Here is a 25,155-nt window from a genome sequence, read left to right as displayed (position 1 = left end):
TGGTCCTTCCCCACCAACCTATCTTTATGGGTTTCACTCCAGGGACAATCCTTCCTCCATCCCTTACATAGTCTTAGGAAGCAGCTGAATTGTTTGTTTCCACTGGTTATTAGTTATTAGGGTTCCTCTGCCTGTCATTGTTCCTCCAGCCCTTGCTGGTCTTTGAGTTCATCATGATTAGCTTCTAATCACATAACTGCAGCCTGCAGCAAGAATAATCATGCCATGAATAAGAGAATGACAGAAAGAGTAAAAGCCAGCCAAGTTACTCATTCGGGGCAAATGAAAGAAATAAGAAAAATCAGTCAAATAAAACTAAGTATCATGAGAGAATTGCCACAAAACTTCAGTTAAGACAGTAAAATAAGTATAGGCTAAGGTGGGCAGTGGCCTACACTAGAGACATAAAGAAGCAGCACCACATCTCAGGCTACCTCATAAATGGGGTATGATGTATACCCCCAAATCAGTCACTGTCCAGAAGGCATCTGGTTGTAAACTAATCACCTGTCCCTTCTTTCCCCAGGTAACTCAGCACTTTATGAAAGACTCAAGTGGGGCTATGGAGAAAGATGTATCCTATCACACATGGGCCAGAGCAGTTGTTTTTTGAGGATGGAAATGAAAGGAGGTCAACATGGACATTTCTCATATGCTGGAGGGCCAAGTGTGATGTATTTAATGTGATTATCTGACTGCATGTGCCCTTGAGTTAGTACTTTATTTTCAGCTGTTGCAGAACAGGACATAGGCTTTTATGGCAAACAAAATGAAAGAACATCTCAGTTACCCTTTTTCCTCTACAAGTCAGCCCTGCTATTTACTAATCATGCAAGTGCTATTCACAAGAAGATTTGAAAAGTATTTGTTGCCATCCACAAGAAAAGCTACTTCCAGCTAGCACCATGTGCAGCAGTGTAATCACAGTTACATCTTAGGGAGAGGAAGGCACTTGGATATGCACCATTTGGGGAACTCATGAACACATTCACTAAATTTCATAATATAGCAAACAAACATAGCAAAATGTTTCCTTATATTAAGTTCTATGGCATTTTAAAGTGCAACTACTGTGGTATCTGTAGTTAACCCATACAAGGAATTGGATTTTCACCATGCCTAATGCTAGACAATATAGCTGCATAAATCATACAATGTCCACTACAGAGATTAAAGGTATGTCTGGTTTTAATCAAAGACCATAAGGAACAAAGCGGGTGCATTCAGTCATTTTTTTAATTTCAGTATTTCACTTTAAACATGAACATTTTAGTTGTGAAAATAGAAAATATGTTATTTTAGAGAAACTGAAATTAAGATTCTGACTTTGTTACTATCTCACAAAAAACATGTCCATCATGTCAAAAGCTTTCCATGTATTTCTAAAATAAGAAATGCATTAAAACAGAATTTCTGCTCTGAAAATACTGAGGTTTCAATTAATCTCCATTTTCCTGTGGGTTGTAGGTAAGGACAGAAAATAGCCTCATCATATTCTCAACCATACAAATATTTGCAGTTACCTGCAAGCCCACCAACTCCAGGCCATAAGTCTGAGACAGACTCAAAAATCTTAGAGTCCCCCTTCCTATATGGGAGAGTTTACTGACCAGAAGCATGATTAAAGGTATAAGAGAACTTGCTGAACGTTCACTGGCTAAGGGATTCCAAGTCTCTGTGTTTTAGAAAGTTTAAAAAATTTATTTGGAAAAGGGAGCATCAAACAGGACACAAGACATTTCTATAGGATATATCTAGAAATATGGAGATTGCCTTCCTGCTCCCTGCCTTCCAGCCCTGAACAAATTAAAAGAATTCAAAACCACTTTCTAAACAGTTAATTCTATCTCTCAACTTTTGAAACAGAAAAACTGAAACTCCATCTTGTTAAAGCCTTATGCAATAGGAATGGGTTTATGCCATGACCAGCTAATGATGCTGAAATAACTTCAGAGAGAAAACACAGAGGATATAAAGCTGAATGCTTACAGTTCTCTGTCATGCTGAAGATCCTACAGTCATTAAATTGCTTCTGATGCACATGTCCAGGGACAGAAAAGATGTCAACAGAAAAGACGTATGAGTTGCAGTGAAGCCTGTGGAATTGCTGTACTGGCAGCAGTTATGAATCTTTCTCTGTTTTCATATATTTCTGTGCATTTTATTGCACATTGCAAATCTGAGCAGAAGACAACATTGTCACTGGTAAAACAGCTTGTTAAAATAAATTTGGAAGTGCTTAAAGTTAGTGTGTCATGTTCTACCCAGAAGCTAGCCCAAGAGTCAGAGAAGTGAAAACCTCTTTTTGTAGGTAGCTTTTTTTACACGACCATAACTTCCCAGACAAGGTATCGCTGCTTCAGAAGCTGTGAGAACAATCTTAAAGATCTGGGGGTTTGGAGAGGAGGTGGGAGGGTGGAGGGGAGTTGTTATATTGACTCCTTTAACTGAAGGCTTAACTGAAGGCTTGCAAATTGTGATTGCCTTTCATAAAATGAAACCAGATAACTCCAAAGTTGGAAAATGAACAGAAAATATGTAAAAATGTTACTTGGCCTGACAACCTTGGAGCAGTGGAGTGAGTTTGATGCACCAGGACAGCTGAATCACAGGACAGCTCCTTCTTTCACCCTATCACAGCTACTAATATCCTGAAGGTAGAGGAAAAGCCCAACCAGTACTTAAAATCTGCAGTTTATGATGCTAGTTAAAACTGTTGATTCCTCTAAATGACATGTCTTAAGAAGCAGAAAGTTCATGCTGGTGACTAGAAACAATCACTTGCCTGATTCTTGTAGGCTTACTGCCTGCCCCAGTCAATCAAGTACTGGTTGAGGCACAGAGCAGAGTTCAGGAGACATCCTGGGAAGCATGACGGGGAGCTCAATGACCTCTTGTGGACTAGCAAAGGTTACCAGAGTGCCTACGGTGCACCATACTAAGCACTCAGGGCACTTCGATCTGCCCTAAGACAGGGCAAGAATGTAGGTGATAAGTTTTAAAGCAGTATTACCTAGCTCAACAGCAAAATCAGAGTGCCATCATCATACGACCAGCAAGATGAGGGGAAATTTTCCTGGAAACATTTTCTTCACACTGTATTCCCTTCAGAAATGGGGTAACAGAGGCTGAGTGTCACTACAAACAGCGGGAATGGAAATGCTTGCCAACAAAGGTATAATCTGGAGGGAGTAACTGGTCCTCCTTTTTCTCTTCTCACTATTACTTTTTTTTTTCTTAGTTCTTGTCTGTTACAGTGGGAAATCACCAAGAGCAACATGGGAGAAGAACATGATATATCCTGTCAGGAAGTCCTTTTAATAAAATGGCTGGGCTGGTCAGACAGTGGCCACACATTGAGTGTGTGCCACCTGGACACAATTTCCTGATTAGACATCCACGTCATTTGTCTACATAATTTTTGAAGACAAATACAGCCCATTTTCAGCAAAGTAAAATGATTAAGATGCTCCAATATGCACTCAGAAAATAATGCACAGCTGTGCATGGCATTATGCTTGGGATGAAATTAAATGCTTCTCACCCTGCCTTGTCCCAAAATCAGACTGATATTTAAACACCGCTCAAGCAGCTTCCTTAGCTATTTTAATGCAGCACCATACATTTCCATTTAACAGAACTCTTGCTGATTCCTGTCAGCTCAGGACCTGGTTCTTTAAGTTTGCACTGAACCTGTCTAAAAGGTGAACTCTCAGGTGTTCTCAGGTGATACAAGGCTAAAAAAACATTCATTTGTCACAAATGCTGTCAAAATCCTCTCATCGAAAGACAATGCTTTTCAAAAAAGTAATTTGCTTTAAAAAAATTATTTACAATTTTCTATTTATAAAAAAACTGAAGACACACGTCATGCAGATGAATTAAATTAGGGGACAATATAAGATATAGACAAAATTACTCCTTCTTTTCCAAACACATCCTTTTGCTGAAGCATAAGCCAAATCTCTCTTTAAGAAAACCCAGATGTTAACCAACAAGCATACTGAAGTATCACAGTAGGAAAATCTCAGTGATAAAATGGTAACATATAGAGAATATCACTTCCAGTAAGCTAAAAGACAGTCTAATAATAATTGTTGTAAACTTTAAATGTAAATATAAGGCTTTTTTCTTAATAGACAGAATATTGATGAATGATATTTAAGCATGAATATTAGAAAGTGAATCTGAATGTTCCTTTCTCAGGGAACAGTATCATTCCATTAGCTGCTGTTACTTACCCAAAGTGTTAAAATAGCTTTTGCATGCCTATATATTGATATTGTTTTTTTCAGAACACTAGACTAAGGACCACAGAACATTGGGGGCAGGGGGGCAGGTAGGAAAGAAAGAAAAAAAGAAAACAAAACATTTTGTACTCTACTCTTTATTGTACTCTACTCTTTACTGCTTGGAATTTGTGGAGAGTGAGAGGGAGGATGAATATCTGTCATTCAGGAATCTATCCACCTATTGGTGTAATTAAAATCAATATTTTTAAAGAAATGTTTGCAATTATAATGACAAGTGCATAGTTTTGTAAAACAGTAATAGGTTATTTACCAGTATTATTATTATTGACTTTTAGCAAAAGAAAGACATGGAAAGCAGGTACAAAAGAAGGCCACAAAAATGATCAGAGGGCTGGAACACCTCTGCTAAAGAAGAAAAGCTGAGAGAGTTGGTGTTGTTCAGCCTGGAGAAGAGAAGGCTCTGGGGAGACGTTACTGTGGTCTCTCAATGCATAAAAGGAACTTAGAAGAAAGATGTAGAGACAAGGGCCTGTAGATATAAATTAAAGGTTAACATTTTTAAAGTAAAAGAGGTTAGATTTAGATTAGATACAAGGAAGATGGTTTTTATCATGCGGGTGGTGAAATGCTGAGACAGGTTGCCTAGAGAAGCTGTGGAAGCTCCATCCCTGGTGTTCAACGTCAGGTTGGGCGAGGCTTTGAGCAATTTGACCTAGTGAAATATGTCCCTGCTCATGGCAGGGGGACTGGAACTAGATGATCTTTAAAGGCCTCTTCTGATCCAAACCATTCTGTGATTCTATCTTTCCCCAGTAAGTGGTTGTTGAAGCAGCATGGATTAACTACCACATTACAGAAAACCATTAAAACGCGTATCCAATTAATTTTTCTTTCTAGAAGTGGTTTCTTGGAATTTATAACTACATAAACAATGTTGAGGTTCACGTTGATCCTTCTGAGCTTCAGAATTTCAACGTTTTACCCTCAAACATCACAAAAAGTCAACAGCAAACAGTCAGCATATGATCAGTTTAGCTCTCATGCACTGACAGGAGAAAGTAGCTGGGGGGGGGCAGTTGTACTTATAGATTACTTAAATGTGGCTGAAGTTTTTCACTTCAGCTCTTCAGTGGGTCTGGGGAAAAATAGTCTCTCTGAATATACAAGATCAAACATAAGCTGTCAAAACACTTTTTCATAGTAATCAGATTCCTGTGGATACATTTTGAAATGTGACACTACCTCCAGCTAAATTCCACTTATGGGACCAAATGCCCTGTAAAATAGTATTTAGAGGCATTCTGTCCCTTGAAATTTGTACAGAATTATTTTATGGAGAGCTTTCACATTGAAATTCTTCAATGTTTTCCTTCAACATCCTCTTAGAATCAGTCAGTAGTCTCTAACAAATAAGCATGCTTACTTGAGACATTGAACTTTTACATCCCCGGTCTTCCTCTTTAAGAGCATCACCTGGACAAGGTGATAGTGACTTCATGAGATGCTGACATATGCTTATGTTTCAGAGTATCGCATCTCCAACTCCTGCTTGATACTATTGTAATTTCTTTTTAAGTCTTTCAGCTTTTAGTTTTCTCTGACTTCCTTTGAAGTGTATTTCAAAGGCACTATACAGCACTTATTTACATAATATTGTGTAATGATACTTGCATTGTATTGCATTTAGTGCTGCAGTGACCTGTGTGCTTTCATTAAGGTTGCATAACAGAGACTCCCAGACTTCAAATAGATGAGTCCTGAAAGTATCAAGACACAGTTGATAATGCTAATTGATCTTTAATAAAGTAATTTTATGAGATGGGAGAAAACCTTCTGGAAAAGTGAAGAGCCTTCAGATGCAGTTTCCAGGAAGAAAATGAGTTCTTGAGTACATTATCACCTTAGGAGGTAATTGTACAGCTTAGTTTATAAGAGTTATTTTCAAAGCCAATGACAAGAATATTCACAGATGTTTTCTACAGGCTGTCTAACAAATAGAAATGTTGATGCTGATTAAGTGGCTTCCTTCCATTTAATAAATTGTTGACACCAAGGTACAGTGGTCTTTACTGCAGACTGGAAAAGCATTGCCAGAGTTTTATTCCTTGCCGTCTTGCTGAGAGAAGATCAGTTGCTGTTCTGTTTTGTAAACCTGCAAGACACTTAACCAATTTTCCCAAACAGGCTGGTTTTGTATAAGACCACTATTTGTAAATGAACGTTATCTAGGGATGTCTTACCTGTATAATAATCAGTATTTCTGGTTATTTTCTTTTTTCCTCTCCTAGAGCAGAAAAAAGACCCCAGTTCTCTCGTTCTGAATCTGCAGAGGAGGTATTGAATTTGGGGAATAACTTGCCCAACTGGGCTTCTGAAAATGGTTTGGCTTTCAGATCCGTGAAAATAAGTGTTAACTTAGTTAAGTAGCTTAGCTTGAGAGGTATAATTTTAGCTCTATTGTTCTACCTTTGTGTGCATTAGGGATTTAATCAAGCTTTACTTATAGAGAAGAGCTGTGATGATTCCACATTTGCATACTGCTTCTTGGCCCAACAGATCCATAGGTGATTTACGTACTATGCTCTATGACTGTGCTGTGAGAAAAGTTTCCAGTGAAGCCCATAAACAAAATAGCAAATAGATCACCCTCGAAACTGTCCCAAGCTCTCTTCATCAGAGAAATACCTCAAACACAATCCACCCATAAAACTTACTGATAATATACAATGGGTATACCACACAAATGAAAGCACAAGACACTAGCCATGCAAACAAGAATTCTGTACTTTGAAATTTGGAGTGGACAGTAGAAACAGCACTGCCTTCTTTCCTGTAAAAAAATCCCAAGGCTTCTCTAACCACAAGTAGTTATGGCCTTCCATTTAATAGCCATAACACGAGCACAACTCTCCCTTCGAGCAAATCTGCTTCACACAGAGATTCATACAGTGCTATTGCATACTTTCTTGCAGTTGTACACCAGTAACTGAGCAGTAGAGGTGCTTGCTCTTCCTTTCTGCTGAGCAGTTCATATGCTGCAATATTTCATTGGTGTTTGCAGAAAGCTTACATCAGCAGAGGTGCAACATATGTTTATTATATTCTGCAAAATCCACCTTATAATTTGAAGCAGGCTCTCTACCTCAGAGTAACATAAAGTGAAAGAGCAAAAGCTTAATAAAACCAGGATTGTCATGCTTTAGAAAGAACTTTTCACTCACGACAGTCTCTCTAGACATGTCCAAGCCTTGCTTATTTTCTTTGCTTCCCTTTCTGCTGAGAAAGAAAGGTCTTAGGTCTTAGGCTTTTATGAACAATAGAACAAACTTGGTCTTTTAAGAAAAATGTCACTGATTTTGTAGAAGTCATCAACAACAACAAAAAAAAAAATCAGTGCTGAAATTTTTGTGACGGGAAACAGATTTCTGTGAAGCTGTAGAAGTGTGCTTTGCTGGATTTTGCTGAAAAAAAATTTCTTGGATTTTATCCCAGTCTATTCCCAGCTCAGACAGAGTTTCTGGATTCGAACCTATGAGGCATCTGGCATGCTGTTACTTCCTCTACTCCTATACCACATGGAAATAATCCCCATTTGCCAAACTTTTATTTTTGTTTACTCCCTTGAAATGTAACTAGCTGTCTTTTTGAAAATGGGAATAAAAGTTGGACAAGCAGGTGAAATACAGGCGTGTTGCCCTCCTTATTCTAAAAATCATATCGGGCACATTACAAATCCACAATTTTCTTTCTCAAGATTCTTATCACAAAAAGCTGGGCATTAATAACACAGCATACATTGGTATGCTAGTAAATAATTGCATTTCTCCCAGAGAGAAAAGTTCAGATTAGTTTTGAATATTCAAGCAGGAAATAATTTGGCTTATTATACAGAGTGTCAAAAAAATAAAAATCTGATTTCCAAAAAAATTTAAATATTTGAAGTGTGACAAAGTGTGTGAAAAGCTATCACATCTTTTCTTAGATCAGATGTTAGTGTTGAAAAAAAAATGAGAAGCTGTCAAAAACACAAGCTGTATTTCAGAACTAAACAGAAGCAGAGATCTTCAAATATAAATGCTAGTTAAGAATAAATGTTCCATGTATAGCACAATAATTTTAATCAATTGGACACTCTCACACAAAATGTGGTTTGTACTTTTGGAGTACAGAGGGTTCTGGGAAGTGAGAGGTGATAATGTCACCAGTTCTAAATGAACACAGAAACAGGCAGTTAATCAGTAAAGAACTTCACAGTATAAGAGAGTTCAGTTCGGTGAGTTTTCAGGGAAGTGGCTCACGGGCAAAAGACAAAATGCTTTTTCTAGCTCCTTTCTTATTTTACAACTAATTGTACTTTAATTCTACTCATAAACAATTAAAAAAATGCAAAACATATTTTTTCTTTCAGCTGCTCTGCAGTTAATAGAGTTTTTAATGCTGCTTTGCCTGAAATGTTATTATTTCCCCTCCAGATTGAAACACTGTTTTGCAAACAATTTTGTTTGAAAGGACTGATTACATGAAAGCTGTAGAAACAAATCTCATCGAGACAAAAATACTTTAAGCCACATGAGGAATTATTACCGTTATTATAACAATTATTACAATTTTACAATGATTGAACTATTACAATGATTTGGTTTTGAGCATAGCGAATAGTAAAATAGAGAACATAGCATAGAGAACAGCAAAACCTGTGGAGGCCAACGTTGCTTTAACTTCAGGTCCTGAGACTGCATAATAACATTAGATCTTCTTGGATGCAGCTGTTTAGCAGAGGCTACGAGCATGAACACAGGCTCATGAACTCATCACAGTCAATAACGCTGTGCATTGGCACCCTGTCTTGCTTCTTTAAACGTCTTCTCATAAACTCTCTGTTCCCTTATGGCACATAAACCTTAATTACCTCCTGGCAATGTGAGATAAAACTGTACTAACTGTCACTATCAAATGAAGAAAAAGCCACAAAAAAACCCTGAACAATTTTTACTACACACCTCAGTTCTGAGCACTTTTCCCACAATAAAAACCTGGCTAGCCTTGTGTATCTGTCTCATCTGTAATCAGCGTGACAAGATGCTTTTATTCTCCCACATGCCTTTCACTGTCTTTTGGAAAAATTCATGTGAACAGAAGGACTCCTGTAGATATACCATAGGCTTTCACAGGCATGTCACAGCACTCCTTGGACCACACAGACAGAAAGGCTATGGCTAACCAAAGAGCCCTATTTAGGTTCTTCTGACCAACTGATTTAAGGATAGGGGTGGATGTATAAGAAAATGCACACCTAAAATACTCCTTGGGCATGGAGGAGTGTGAAGGCAGGAGCTGAGCCCAAGATTCAAGCTAGGAGTCTAACCCATAGGCTTTCCTTCTCATTCTTATATTTAGTCAACAGAAAAGGATAGATTTTCAGATGAAAAAAAGCAGGCAAGTTAATAAGGCTGATGACAGCTGTATGGGAAAGTGACCCAGGTGTCAGAGATCATAGAGGAAAATGCTCTACCCTGACAAAAGACCAGATGCAAATGGAGAAAACACACATCAGAGAAGATTTGACAAGTGATATTATTATCAACTAACAAACAGCAGGTCTGTCCACCAGCTCAGCACAAAAATTTCAGTACAGTAATGAAGTTTTTTACAAAGCTTCAGAGTGATAGGTGAGGTAGGCCACCTCTACACTGTATATAGCTCATTCCAGCATCTTTGTGCCACTGAAAACAGTGAATTATAGAAGCTCTTGGAGCAGGTGTGTAAATAATACTCTTAATTGGAAGGTCTCTCTCTAGCTATTATTTTAATGCAATGGAGCACTGAATATTAATTTATTTTCCCTCTATTTCCTAACCTATTTTATACATGTCTAAGTAACATGACTGACTGAGGCATTATTTATCTGGTGCCCAGTACTGTGCCTGTCAAGGAATGCAAAACTTGAATTTAAAAGGTGTCAAGATAAATTTGGCAAATTAAGTAATTATCTGGATTATTCACTAGCATCAAAGAGCTTTCCATGTTATGCCCATGAAACCCTTTAGATTGTAATTACCCACTAGTAACTTGTTATTTGTGTGTACATGGTGTGCAGGACAAAATACAAAACAGAAAGAGTGTGATTGGATCAATCACTTTATTATCACATTGCTCCACTCATGTGTCCAATTATGATTCATTTTGCTAGGTGAAGTAAATTATTCAGGACTAAAATACATACAGAAGTCTGTTTCCTGTTTGTCTTCAAAACCCTGTGAGCAGAGGGACCAATTTAAGGCCCACCAATTTTACTGGCCCACAAAGCTTTAAAGTAGTCATTTTCTCAAAAGCAATACAGACGTCAAATACGCTTTCCACATATTCGAAATAGTTACGTGCAGAAGGTATGGAAACTAGTAATAGTTCCATGCTATCAAATCCACCCTATTAATTACAGTAATTATTTTCAGAGATTTTCAGTGACAACACATACTTTAAGTAAAGCAAATACCTCTGTTGAGCAACTAAAAAGTCACTAACTTCTTTTCTGCTTTTGTATTGCTTACTTTTACTAACCTGTTTCTTGAATATTGGCCAATTCTTCAGCAGCATTTAAGACTAGATAGGTAATCTGAGTGATTCTTCATCATTCTCCATCTTTTAGTTTTTGCTTGCTCCTGCAGTAAACTCAGGATCATGTATTGACAACAGTACTATCTGCTCACTGAGTTCATAAAAAGCATACTGCACCACTTAAAGATTTCCTGAATCAATGCTTCTGTCCTTCCTATTCCCAAGCACAAGTATAAAAATATAAGGTTTGGAATATCCTCTCCACCAAAATCCCCATAGTGTTGGAAATAGTGTCCAGTAGGAAACTTCAATGATCATCTCTCTTTGTAACAATTCCCTGAAAGCTTTGTTAATATGGGAGAGAAGCCCCTGTTGATTACCGTATCAGATGAGGTCAACACAGTTGCTACCGATATGGCCACTACCTATGTAGTCAGTGACCTCCTAAGAAGTACTGCTCCCAGATCATAGAATCATGGATTCATTAAGGTTGGAAAAGACCTCTAAGATCATCATGTCCAACTGTCAGCCCAATACCCTATGCCTACTAAGCCATGTCCCTAAGTGACATGTCCCATGTCACAAAACAGACTCTAATTTATCTCATACTACAACAACTGGCTTTTAAAGTGCTGCCCATCACCTTTTCCTCACCCATGCTTAGTCAGAGCTGCTGCTCATCTGGAGCTCACCCTTTCCTGCTGAGACGGGAGGCTGGGGTACCCTCTATCTCCCTATGCTTTTGCCTTCACAGTTTTGCAAGGGGATACCCATCCCAGTGTGTAATGATTTCGATAAATATCAGAAAATTGCCTAAATACCTCAAGGGAAAACATCCTGAAGGTCAGAGTGAGAAAAAAGTGCCTTGATTTCTGAATGCAACAATTTTCACAGCCCTTGTTGACTTAATGACTCAAAAGCAGCCCAGATCCTTTGGTTAGGAACACTTGATACAGGAGCATCCCTGCAGAAGAACAGCAGCCCAAGCCACGGGATGGCAGGAGAGGGGAAAGGATGAACTTTGATGTCATACTGAATGAGAAGAAAACAACAAAAACCTGCAAAGCTCTGCCCATAGGGAGATATTTCTCTCTGCAGGAAAAGGAAGGTAAACTGAGGAAGAAAGCATGGCTGCAGATAATCTTCTAGATATAAAACTAGGGGCATAATTAATACTTCTAATGAAAAAAAAAGTTATTCCTGTAGTCTGGTAAGTAAGGTCAGAAGTAATTCGAATAAGGGCATTACAGACACAAAAACAGTATGAAGATTTGGAAAGGAACAGAGTGGCAACAGCCTTGTAAGTTCCACTTAGGCAATGTCTACACCACGGGACTACGCAGCAAGCCAAGGCTCCGTCAGGACTAAACTCAAATACAGATTATTCTCCCTGTGTGCTGATTTCCATGGCAAGGTGACTTTGATACAGGCCAGAAGGCATCTTGGCTTACTCAGACAAATTTTGTGCCCTGACAGTCAAAGGACCAGGCCCTAAGGTTGCTCCAGGTCTATACCTCTGTCCCTGCAGGAAGGACATCCCAGAGCCATCCAGAAGCACCAGTGAAGAGCTCAGTGGGGACAAGCCTTTCTCAATCTATCAGAATGCCCTCCAGCTGCATCCAGGGAGACTGTCCCTGTTATTAATGAATTAAATCAATACCACAGATGCAGCATCAGAAGGGCTTAATCAAGCTGCTGGCAGCAGAAAACATGGAATAAAAGCCAGGAAAAAAATCAAGTTGTGAAAGGGAATTTTCAACTGGTTTTGTTTGTTCTTTGTATTGATTTTCTAATTATATTTACATGAATCAAAAAAAAAAGAGATTATCAGAGCATAAAAGCAACAGTTAAGAAGGAGCTGGAGAAGATCAGGACACAGTGCAAAGCAGCCTTATCTCAGAAAGCCTCAGATGTCCTTACCCCAGTGAGCCCTGGCAAACTACAATACAGTTTGGTTTGGATAAGAAGTCACAACAAATGAAAGGTTTGCAGAGCTTGCCTCCACTTTTGGTGCAACTTGTCATATGCCTCAAGTGCCATAATATTGCACTGATTTTCATGCCAGAATAAAAGAGAGATATGAAATGAGAGAGCAGTTAAGAAAAGAGCTGCAACTCACAGGTACTACCAAGTAAATCGAGCTTATTTACATTTCTGCTACCTAACTAATGAAGGCTAGATGAGTTCATCTCAAAGAGATTGCCTTTATTTCACTGAGCAATAAAAAATCAGCAAATATACGAAACAAATCTTCCCCGTGTTATAGCTTCCCAATCCTTTTCTCATTTTCTAAAATAATTTTATTTGCTGCTGTTTGGCTAAGTATTACACACACAGTGTTTTCTCCTAATTTTAAATTCACTTACAGTCATAATCTGTGGCAGTTGAGTGTAGCTTTGATTAATGCCCCAAATCTCTTCTGCTCAAGTTCCCACTGTTTTTTTACTCTGCAGTATCTGAGCACTCAGCACCATCTCTGGCCAGCTGCATGAAGTACAAGCTGAAATTCAAATAAACAAAAATCCCCAGTACAAAATTTACAGTACTCAGAAGAGATTAAGTTGTTATGAAGATTCTGTAGACAAAAAGGCTCTTGCTCATTTGGAACCTAAGGCACCCCCAGAAGTAAAAAACATGTGAAATCAGACTTAATTCTTTCCATAAAACTCTCTAAAATTTCTAGAAATTTCTATATTATGCATTATGCTTTTCCATTTGTGCTTTTGTTTCTGCTTTACCTAAGAATCATTAAAACCCTGTGCTTCCTTCTACAGGATGGCAACATCTTCTGCCTTTAGATTAATCTCATTATCTAATAGCTGCAGAATGATGGACTAGGCATGGAGAAGCTGTGAGGAAGAAATCCACAGTGAGATTTAAACCCCTATTTACTGCTTGGTTCTTTACCAAAATGAACCAAACCAAAGCCACAGATCCAAAGACTCATTTGATCTTATGCATCTGAGTCAAGAAAAATACCATCCTCAACCTTCCTACTCTAAATTGAAGCCTACATCTTGACTTCATAAACTAAGGTGTAAATGCAGTTGAAGGATAAAGGTAATATGTGGAATCTAATTTGCACATCACTTTTGCTCTCAAATCTTGGAAAAAATCGAGCTTAATCTATTTGGTTGCATAAGTCTTCTTTCGGCGTTGGAGGTTTAACCATATACAGGAAATATTAAATGGCTGGAGTTGAAAAAAATGATTCCTGAACTACATAAGCTGAAACAGGGTTCCTGTTCCTACACACACATAAACATACTTACATATACACAAGTATGGAAAAACCACAATATAAAGGCCATATGGGTTAGATTGAGCCTTAATGTCTAAAAGTGGCTTTATCCACATCTGCTTTTCTTCCCATGGTCCCAAATGTGTACTTAGAAAAGCTCAAGAGGAGAACAAGGTCTTCAACTGCATTTGCATTCACACAGGACAAGGGCATTAACCCATCTATGAGCCTGTATTAAGTGCAAAAATATATTTCAGTTGCAAATGAAATTCTGATCCCTGAGCCAAAAATACTCAGAAATTCACACTGAAGCAAACTTAACATAAGTCTTTCTTTATATCTTCATTCTGTGGTCTCACATTCTACAGTATTTTAATGCTTTTATTCCTACTACAAACTGATAATCACCTCATTGTTTTAAATGGTTTATCAAAAACAAGGTTGCCTCATAAGAGAAATTCCAGACTTCAAATCTACAAAGGCCTAAAAGTCAATTTAGAATAAAAGCACTATGCAACCTAAATCACAGACAATGCCACATCAGAAAATCGACTTCTCATGTATTTAAATTTATTATTGGCATGACAAGTGACTAAACATGAAACAAATACCAATAAACTAATCCACTGCATTTTTCAGATGTTCTAAAGGCATGAAAAATAAACACAAGTTTTCTTTCTATTTTTTCATTAGTGGCTGGCAAGCATAGAAAAGGTTTTGCTCGAGAACCACAGTAGAAGAAATGTCATATGTTCACCAAGTATTTGCTCAGATTCTTATTCTAATTGAGTTCCTGTGTTTTCACATTCCTTGCATGATCTCTTCCTGTTAGGGTAAAAAGCAACTGACTTTAAACAGCATGATTTGGTTGTAGAAAGTCTATTTAGACATGCATCCTTGAATACTTGAGGTAAATTGATTTTTTAACTCTGTTAAAAAGCACTTACTTGAAAACTTGGCTATAATCAGCTAGCTTCCATGCTGTTCTGGAATAACAATGGTCAGATGTTACTTGTGCCCTCAAAGATCACATTCTTCACTGCTTCTGAAAGTTGAGCAAGTGTTACATGAGTAGAGCCTCATTGCTTTCCTCTGTTTTTTTCCTTCAGCTCCCTGTGTGTCATCTCTCTTCCTCTGTTTATAACTCATCTAGGGGATTCCTCTCTTCACTCTACTGCATATCAGTTCATCTTCATCTGTGCAGTACCACGTTCTCATTTTCCACATTGTCACACACAAGTTCTCCCCATTCCTGTTTACCACTGCACTCTTTTCTCACACCAGGAGTCCTGTGTAACCATTCCTTCACATGTCCCTCTTTTCCCTGTGTACTTGAGCCTTTCTGTTCCCTATTTCTTCCACTTCACAACTCCTCTAAGGTTGCTCACAGATCAAGTGCTCCTCTTGGGGAAGGTGGAGAATAGTGAGGTGGGGGGAAACAACTTTTGAACAACACTCAACCCTGCTCAGCTGAGTTGGTAATACCAGGAGAAGGAGGAAAAGCAGAAATTATGATGCTGAAAAAAAGCCTTGAACTGCTTTATGGATGTCGTTAATCATCAGTTTAGCTCCTTGAATGGAACAATTAAAAAAAAACCAAAAAAATAGGCGATAAAATTTTCTCCACTTTCTCTCCATCCTCCTTCTAACTCCTACTTTCCTCTTAATTCAGTAGGGTTCTGTCTGCTATTGCCAAGAACCTGGTCTGAAATTTCATTAATGAGATGCAGTGTTCAAAGTCATGTTCCAGATAAATTGTCCAATGCACCCTGAAGTAGTGCACAATCTTGGTTGATCCAGTAAAGCAAGTGTTGATTTCAGTGGTGGGCTCTAGAAAAAATACAAGCATGTAAAGAATTACTAAATATTTTCCACTTATCACAGTTCAGAAAATGGCCATTTTTTTCTGAAGGTGTGCTGCAAAGAGAGGGGAACAACATTATTAAAATAACCTTTCCTTAACAGCTATTCTTTCAGCTCCAGGAAAAAGAATCTAGGAAAGAAAATGAGCAAGAGTTCAATGTGAGGATGAGAAAAAACTGTTAACACAATTAGTGGCATGTCACCATTCAATTTTTGTGCATCGTTTCTGTATTGCAGATTTCATGATCTTAAGTCCTTTCAGGGCTGGGGATGGCAGAGTAAATACAAGATCCTTCTGAACTGTGCTTACAAATTGTATGCTAGAAAGAAGAGGAATTAGTAAAGACGAGTTAGCAGCAATTCAGAGGTCAACCTGAACTACACGCCAGTATTAAGTAAAAAAGTCAGTTATGTGTGCAGAAATCTCAGTAGGATGTCTTCTTGTTTCTAAACAGTACAGCAGAGCCTTCAAGAACAATGAACAGCAGGATCCTGAAGTTTGTACCTCATCTGTGCCCTCTACAATTTTCCAAAGTGTGTTCTAACATCATATAAGAGCTCATTATTACTCTTACTCTGTAATAATTTTATGTGAAATGTGACACCCAAATCATCAGCATCACTTACGGATGGTAGACTGTTCCCTTGAGTATTCCTCAGTTACAAGTAATGTAACACCTCAAGAAAACAGCATGATACATGGTATCCTCATCAGCTACTGAGTACAGCTGAAATGCCATTTTTACTTAAGAGACCTGTTAGTAAATTCTTATGATTGGGAATACAGTGACAGCTACTGACCTGGTGTTTACTGCCACCAAGTCAGTGACTTCACTAAATGACAGCTTGTCCTTTATCCTCTTACAGCTGTGTTCTTTTAATTGGCTTTGGATGTTTTTTAAGATTGAGCTTTCATCTTAGGAATATGCCTTTGGACACGGAAATTATTATTGATGGTGGAATGAACTCTGACTTCATTACCAAATTGTTACAAGCCTAGACTAAATTTTACTTCGTATTTCAGATGTGTAGAAAAGCTTGCAGATAAGATTGGTCCTTGGCTGTTGGATAGGAAATAACCCAAACAGACATAAATGTTACTTCTTATTTAGGAGGAAGACAGAATTAATTTTTGGCATTTTAAATTCTTATCTTTTCTTCCCAGTTGTTTGATGCATATCAGAGCAAACACCAGAAAAACAGAATCAAAATGCTTACAGTAATCCTGAATTCATACATAACCCTTACTAATGCCTTGTACTCACGTCACACAGAATAGAGGCTCTACTGGCGTTTAACAGAGGGGAACATGAACCAGCAGTGAAATCTTAAGAGAGGCTGACCAGATTTGCAGTCAGTATAAATCATCAAAGCTCCACTGGATTTTGTACTTCTGCAACAGAATGAAGATGGCTTCTTGCTTCAGAGAAGACAATCTATAGCTGCTGTTTATAGAATCCTTGTATAAATGGCAAGACACTAACTATAGGGAAGCAAAAATAAGATTTGAAAGGATGGTGTGACAGAGCAGAGACAAATGTGTACAACAGATATAAATGTTTCAGAGTTGAAAAGCAAGTGCTTCTCCCTTGACATTTCTTTTCTGTCAAAATATAATTAAAGAATAGCAAAAATGTGTTTCAGTAATGCATATAATTATGTCTCCAGCTGTAGACATATTTGCTTGAAGTGACAAAAGGAAAGGTATTCCCAGGTGCTAATGTTGACTAATCAATCTGCTGTTAACAGGTAACACACCTTCAACTGAAAGAAAGTAAAAGGACATTTTCCCAAATCAGTCAGTGCATCAAGTTGATCAATAGAAATCAGGATCACAAAAGCATTAGTTGCAAACCCCAGGCCCTGAATTGATGTGAATTTCTAGAATTAAAAAAATACTTCTATCTACAAACTTAATAAAAACCTAGCTCCTGCAAGAAAGGCGATACTGTTGATGACATTTCTTGAAATGTCTTCATTGTACATTTTGCATATTATTCTTCAGTAAAGAGGGATAAATTAGGAGCTTTGACATTCAGAAGTGTTTCTTGATTCTTCTTTGGAGAGAGATGCAAAATTTGCAGCTCTTGCCTGCCTGCCTCCTCCTTTCCAATACAGGCATCTTCTCAAACTTATAAAGACTCTAAAAGTTTCAGTGAAGGGAAAATGCATTTCCACTTAAGCAACCTTATGATGTACCAGTCTTGACAGAAGATTTTGTTTTATCATTGCCTCCCTTGCCCTTTATGAGAAATTCATCCAGGCACGGGGAATGGGAAATGGACTTTCACATACACAAATGAGTAAATGAAAGTCATGGCAGACTCTGGATCACTACGTGCTGCTTTGCCTTGCAAGCAGTGAGGAAAAGGAGAGGGCTCCACTATAGTCCTTTAGGGCAATCCCCACATCTATGGTTTCCACTCTTCTCGAACCTGGAGCTGAAATCATAGCTAGGAGCCCCAGAAAGATCATGGAAAAGTCTGTGCCAACTCATAAGAACATGGAAGTCTTGTTTCCTACTCCCAGGATTACTTCTGATTTATTGTTTACTACTGGGAAGCAAGTAAGCTGTTGGCCAGAGTCCTCTGCCTGGTAGCTTATGTAGATCCTTTTCTGGAAATGCAGCAATGTAGCAATGCTGGCACTGAAGGGACCTCCAGGTCAGAACAGAAGGCACCAAGTTAGTTAAAGTGCTGTTGGCATTAGGGTGAAAATACTGATCACAGCATGGGATCCTGAAGTCCATAGAAGTCCTACTTTAATTGACATAATCCTTTCCTAGATATTGCTTCTCTCTTCCTATAGAAATCTTGCACCTGAGCAGCAGACATGAAAACCTCCAGTTTGATGGTGTTCTTATTCTATTCTGCCTCTCATTCAGATATTTCTAACTTTTCGTCCAATGGCTCCACAGAACCAGTCACCTAATTTGTTGTAAACCTAATGTAATGGCAGTATCAGAGCATCAACCCGGTTCGCTGATCAACCAAGCAGTCCTTGTCTCCAAAGGGAAAAATCATAGAATCATAGAATAACCAGGTTGGAAGAGACCCACCGGATCATCGAGTCCAACCATTCCTAACAAACACTAAACCATGCCCCTTAGCACCTCGTCCACCCATGCCTTAAACACTTCCAGGGAAGGTGAACCAACCACCTCCCTGGGCCCCTGGGCAGCCTGTTCCAGTGCTCAATGACACTTTCTGTGAAATTTTTTTTCCTAATGCCCAGCCTAAATCTCCCCTGGAGGAGCTTGAGGCCATTTCTTCTTGTCCTGTCCCCTGTCACTTGGGAGAAAAGGCCAGCACCCTCCTCTCTACAACCTCCTTTCAGGTAGTTGTAGAGAGCAATGAGGTCCCCCTTCAGCCTCTTCTTCTCCAGGCTAAATAACCCCAGCTCTCAGCCATTCCTCATAAGGCTTGTTCTCCAGCCCCTTCACCAGCTTCGTTGCTCTTCTCTGGACTTGCTCCAGAGCCTCAACATCCTTCTTGTGGTGAGGGACCCAGAACTGAACACAGGATTCGAGGAGCGGTCTCACCAGTGCCAAGTACAGAGTACACTCCCTGGACCTGCTGGTCACACCATTTCTGATACAAGCCAAGATGCCATTGGCCTTCTTGGCCACCTGGGCCACTGCTGGCTCATTTCAGTCAGCTGTCAACCAACACTCCCAGGTCCCTCTCCTCCAGGCAGCTTTCTAGACAGACTTCTCCTAGTCTGTAGCACTGCACAGGGTTGTTGTGCCCCAAGTGCAGGACCCGACATTTGGCCTTGTTAGACCTCATCCCATTTGACTCAACCCAGCGGTCCAGCCTGTTTAGATCCCTTTGCAGAGCCTCCCGACCCTCCAGCAGATCGACACTTCCACCCAGCTTAGTGTCATCCGCAAACTTGCTAAGGGTGCCATCAATGCCTTCATCCAGGTCATTGACAATGACACTGAACAGGGCTGGACCCAGCACTGAGCCCTGGGGAACCCCACTTGTAACTGGCTTCCAGCTGGATTTCACACCATTTCCCACCACTCTCTGGGCCCAGCCATCCAACCAGTTTTCCACCCAGGAGAGTGTGTGCCTGTCCAGGCCAGAGGCTGACAGTTTCCGAAGCAGAATGCTGTGAGAAACTGTGTCAAAGGCTTTACTGAAGTCCAGGAAGACTGCTAATGGAACGTAAAAACACAGAAGACCTAAATAATTTTTGTTATCGAAAATGTAGGTAAATAAGCAGGGCTTACAAACTCTGTAAACATCACTGATTTCTCTTGGGATGTTTGATTAGCTCCATTTTTAATTGATGTACAAATAAAAAGTCACATTTCTGAAAAGTGGTTGCTATTAGCTGTGGATTCAATGTTCTTCTCACAATAAATGTAACATTCAAGGTGTCCTTTATACGGATCCAGTTCAGAAAAGCTCTTAAACAAATGTTTACACTGTAGTGATACTATGTACAAAGCAACATCATACATTTCCCATTTTTCCAAAATGGTTATTTGGAATACCTACTTTAACAGAAACATTTCCAACAAGTAGACACACACACACAAAAAAAATCAACAAAGGAATTGCTGAGTTTCCTTCCTACCTATGAATATTCGTACTGGCAAACAAATTGATCATTAGGTCCTAGCAGCCAGGGGAAAAGATCATCAGTATCTGTGTGGAACAAGTCACATTTAAATCTTGCTTTATGACTGGGATTCTGCAACACTATTGTATTTAATGGTAAAAATAATATTATGGTACTAACAATGGTCTGATTCTTGCTTTCAAATATATCTCCTTTCACACACAGTGACTGCTGTGGTACTCTGCCTTAACCCAGGAGAAGTTTCTTGTACCATTGCATGTCAGGAAAATGAGGGAAATGCACTTTCTCAGCAAACACACCTGAGTGCTGCTCTAACCACCCTACTCCAAGGGCACACAGATAGAGAAAGCTTTTTTTATTACTTCCCAGCACAGTCACATGCACTCCCGGGGCTTCACGAGGAACACAGACCATAGTGCAACCGATTTCACCCCACACACATCTCGCTGAGCAACATCATAGTGATGTCACCTGCAGCAAATAATCTGGCAAGAGCAGAGGTGGACTGAAAAAGGTGCAATCACCTTCTAGATATTTGCAGTTAATCCAAAACCATCTTGCTACATGTCTAAAGGGGTGGTGGCGTAGTTTAACATCTTTGGGTTTTTTTGCTGCATTTTAATAATCTTTCTGACCAGGCAGATAATTATGATAATATAATACTTCAAATGTATCAACTTTTCTTAGCAAGTAATGTTTTAACACAAAAGCACAAACAATCAAGAAAAAATATTCATAGAACATTTTCATGTTACTAGGCATTTTTGGAAAAGAAAAGGACGTAAAGAAGTAGAAATCCAGGATAGCTTGTTTTCCCGTGAGTCAAAGGCATCAACTCTTGTCTTTCCATGTCATTTTGCCATCAATAAGCTGTTGCTAGGATGTGAATGTTTCCATGGCAATGAGTGAACTCTTCAGCTTCTCTAACAGCACTGTTCTTCAACTCCCCCCCCCCTGCCCCGACACACACCATCCCCCATCCCTTGCCTTTCATTTTCTGACACTGTTTAGGTTTTCATACCACTGGAACAAATATGGAAATGAAAATATAATGCGACAGGCAAATCCTGCATCAGGCTAAAACCTACAAAGGCCTGAGAACTTCACTGTGATTTCAGGTAATAACACTGAGAAGAGATTGCGGCTTTAGCCATAGTTTGTAGCTGCTTTCTCTTATTTCAGACTTCTGACATGAACTGAAATGCTATACCAGATTCAGAAAATGTCCTGAAACTTCAAAGGCACCAGCTTGTTAAGAGAAAGCTGGATTTTGAGGGCCAGCTTTGCTGGGTTTAGAGGATTTTGACAGCAGAAGCTCTCACCCAGGTGCTGGGTGAAGGCACAGGCGCAGAGCCCGGGCTGCGATTGCCACCTGTTGGGTCTGAAATTGCAACTGCAGTGCTGGGAATGCCGCATCCTGCCGCTTTCCCGTGGGGAGGAACCATAGAGGCTCCACTGCTACAGCGTTCCGTGTAACCCATGCTTCAACTTGGTTGCCAGGTACCTGGTTTTGCTTGACAAGCTGTTCAAGCAGGCAAATATTAAATCAGCAGTAGGTTAGAAAAAAGCCATTTCTTTACTTCCCCTCTCCTCCTCTTTTTTTTATAGGAGGAAAAACACCCCGAAAGGAAATTTGTTCTCTGAAAGTTTCCCCCATTACACAAAGGAGACAACAAGGCTGAGGTCCTGGAGCCCACAGCTCTACCCTGCTCCAGCTGAACACTGCAACCGGGCAGTGCTTTACTTGACTATTCAGAGAACAGAGATTTTGGGAGACAATCTCACCCTTGTGTTCTGTTTGCTCTTTCTTGTTCAAACAACAAAAACACCCACATAGGAAGATAAATGGAAAAAAAAAAAGGAAATGAAGTGTCCCTTCTTGGCTTGCCAGTGTCTGAAGCACCCTGGGAGCAGAAGGCATCACAATAAGCTGGATCTAAACCCTGATGTCACACCTCTTTTGCTAAGAAACTCTTGGCTGAGGTGTCCTGATACTCCTTTCAGAAGATTTGCAGTCTATCCAGTTGCTCAGTCAGTGTCTTCAGCCTGTCAGACTAGTCACCCTAGGTTCAATTTTGGATATTTTTTAGCTAGAGGGCAAAGCCAGAAGGAAGGAGAAGGAAAAATGTGGTGGAAAAATCATACACAAAAAGGTAGGAATCACCAAGAAATTTTGATTCAGCATATAAGAAATTGTAAAAAAGGAAATCCTGATCTGTAGTTGCTTCTTTGCCTGTGTTCATCAGTTGGCTTTCTAGGAAACAATGAGTAACAGCAAATACCAGCAAATATATTCCTTGTGGTGGTGAAGTTTGAGGGCAATGGGTATGGTTAGCCACACTAGAAATGAGATCAAGAAACTCATAAAATACTCACTTAGAAAAAATCTTTGCTTTAAAACTGATCAGATTGATCAGAAACAAGAGTCACATTTATTCTGTTTTTCTTAATGACAAAAAAATACTATTTTGGAGCCCGGTTCATGAGCTTTATACATCCCATCCATTCTGCTTCCAGTATTTTTTTTCCTTAGGAATAATGCATAAGTATTTCTGGCACTAAGTACTTTGTGTATTTGTTTGCCGAGTGGTTTTAACAGCTCTCTTTGATTATGAGACCAAATTTTTCTTTAAATTGCTCTATTTTCTAGACAGCTACCTTAGGCACAGACAATTTCCTGCAACAAAAAAGCATATTTATGGATATACATTGTTAAAAAATTAATGGTCTGTTACAGCTTTTCATCATTTGGCTGGTCCTTTGTTTTCCACAGTCAGCTCCTCTGCTCAGCTGAGACACCCTAGTTAGAGTCTCACCACAACCAAAAAGTCAGAGGCCTAGTCAGATTCTTTAGTACCAATGAATTTGTCTCTGTTGCCTTCCCACACTTTGATAAATCTGCCTTTACAGTGAAGATATTTTCCAGTAGTGCGTTGAAAATAAAGTTTTTTCAGGGCTTCCTCCTGGAAGGCCATTAAATCAAAAGCAGATCAGCCTCAGACCCATATACCTATTTGAAGCATTTATAACCCTAAAAATATTGTTGTTCAAGTTGCAAAGTAAGGATAGGGCCTGTGGCCTGTTACTAGCAATAGGAATACTGATTTTGTTGGGATTCCCTTTACAAGAGAAGACGTATTGCAGATAGGAAGACGCACAGACAAAACATAACACTTCTTAAAAAGAATAAAGCAAAGGCTTACATTACATTTCTAAGTAACAGCTCCATGTGAAACTCAAAAGCGAAACCACTAGTGTGTATCTCGGTTCTCTTTTCTTTTTTGATGGCATAAATGATTTTCAGGGGATAACAGGTATTACCAAGCCAACAATGTGAAAGCTCCTCTGAGTTCTAAGCCAACTTCACAACCTAGCATGGGAATTCCAGGAAGACCATTGGAAGAACTCAAGGCTGTCATCCCCACCCAGACGTAACAAGGAAATACCACAGAGGTTGACCTGCACTGCTTTTATGGATGCAGTGCATGCATACCAAAGCGAGCTAGTTTAAAGCAAACATGATGAGTCCTCTAAGCTGGCACCCCACCACAGGTTATAAACACACTCACTTTCCATTGCAACTTACAGTTCTCATCCTTCCTGTCTTGAATGCATTGGTAAAACCTCTCTTGCAAACTGGGAGAACATGTCCACAAATGAAGTTGCGGGTACAAATTCAATCTCTTCCCACTATCCCTATCAACATTTCTTGTCTTAATATGCTCTTTCAGCAAGGCCATCAAGAAGTGAGGAGATAAAATTTTATAAAATTAAAAAAATAGTATAGTGTATATTAATTCAGATAAACAAACATTAAAATTACCTAAATGTAATATGGTAGGCTTTACACAATGTCACTACAAGGAAAGTCAAAATTTCTTCCAAAGGAGTTCATTTCACTGGTGAATGAAGAAAAAGTGGAAGCATTATCCAAATCATATAAAACGTATTCAGTGCACAAGCTTGCAGCTCTTTAACCAAGTGAGAGTCTTGAAAGTCTCTGAAAGGGAATATTATCGTTCTTAGCTCACTTAAACACAAGTTCCTGTGCCTTTTGTTTATATTTACCTGAGAATAAATTATCTTTGTTACTTTTTGTTTGGGACTAATTAATTGCAACACACTTTAAATATATCTAAACATATTTGAGCTTAAGCTGTTGAAATATGTTTTCAACCTGGCCTCTACTAAAATGAATTTTTTGTCTGTGGATGCGTCAAAGAGTTTGAGCCTATTCACAGTACTCTTATGTGGGGATAGAATAATAGCATTGATGTGACCTGAGACAGACCTTCGTAAAAAAAATTGTATAATACACAGTAAATCAGATAAAATACCTTTCTATCCTAAATTACTTTCAGCATTTAGCAGCCTCTCTTGCATATTTTACTTTCTTCAATCATTCCGGCTCAAGCAAAATAAAATGAATGTTGTCTTTAGTACCAAGCAGCCTGATGTGCATTTATTTTTTTCTGTGTTTATCACTTACCTGTTTCAGTTTCTTGATCTAGGGTTGTCACTGCATAAAAACTGTCCTTTTATCTATGTTCATGAAGTTTTATGTCTTGCATACACTGAAGACAGCTCACTTTTCATTTTTGTAACTGCTAATAAAGTTTACTTTCTTTGACTAATTTAGAGATGTGGCAT

The sequence above is a fragment of the Phaenicophaeus curvirostris genome, chromosome 2 (genome assembly GCF_032191515.1).
Source record: "Phaenicophaeus curvirostris isolate KB17595 chromosome 2, BPBGC_Pcur_1.0, whole genome shotgun sequence".
In the NCBI taxonomy this organism is placed as follows: Eukaryota; Metazoa; Chordata; class Aves; order Cuculiformes; family Cuculidae; genus Phaenicophaeus; species Phaenicophaeus curvirostris.
This window is presented reverse-complemented; position numbering follows the sequence as displayed.